Here is a 1,010-nt window from a genome sequence, read left to right as displayed (position 1 = left end):
CCACGTGGAGACCCATGCCAGCACTAAGATGCTTCCACTGCCACTGGATCCACAAGACTTTCCACCCACTGGCCTGTGATCTTCCCGCACTCAATGTCTTTGCATTCATTGCATGAGTCTGAAGAGAAATTTACAGACTAGTTTTGGACCTATGGGCTAATACTGGTTTTATGAACTTGATCTGGACTGGGCTGGAATGCTTTCTTAATATACAATTGCTCTTGGATATAAAGTTCTCTCTTACACACATAGGAATCTGCCTGGGTTTGTTTCTCTAGTCAACCCATACTAACACAGCCTGCCTGCGCTTTTCTCAGAGGTCACTTGGGGTTCAAGGTGTTTGGGACTCTGGGGAGACAAACTTCAAAGAGGAAGGGAAAGTGGCTGGTTCTGAAAACTAGCACGCCAGCCATCCACTGGCTGCTCAGTCCTCAGAGTCTGCCAAAGAGGAGTGAGCAGACAGACTGGCGTGAACGCTCAGCTTCCTCCCTCTCCGCTCAGGCTCGCCTGGGCTTCTGATCCCCGAGTGCTCAGCCAGAGTAATGGAACTTACTGCAGAGAATTAAAAGGAAGATTGTGGATACAAAGTTCTCTTCCTCGCTCACTTTGCTATTATCCCAGACGTTCATAAACATCCTCTCGCTGGATTCTCCCAACCACCGTGTAGGATAGGAAAGGCATCCTTTTTTCTATTCCCCCAGGAAAGAGTAGGTTCATCTGTGGCTTCCCTTCTAATTGATGGATGAGGAAGCTGCTCTCAGAGAAGAAAAATGACTTGTCTAAAGGGAGTCCTTCTGGCGTAGTGGGTCACCAGCTGGTCTAACTTCAAGGTTGGCGGTTAGAAACCACCAGCTACTCCACGGGAGAAAGGTGAGGCTTTCTACTCCTGTCAACAGTTATTGTGTCAGAAGCCCTGTCCTATAAGGTCGCTATGAGTGGGAATGGGCTCTGGACAGCGCGTGGGGAAAGTCTGGGTGTGGGGCAGGGGCTTGAAGGGGAGCTGGGTGCTC

Source organism: Echinops telfairi, unplaced genomic scaffold (genome assembly GCF_000313985.2).
Source record: "Echinops telfairi isolate 266 unplaced genomic scaffold, ASM31398v2 ScPeMD7_12;HRSCAF=54, whole genome shotgun sequence".
Taxonomy (NCBI): Eukaryota; Metazoa; Chordata; class Mammalia; order Afrosoricida; family Tenrecidae; genus Echinops; species Echinops telfairi.
The sequence above is the reverse complement of the archived record's forward strand: the minus strand, read 5'-3'. Positions refer to the sequence as shown.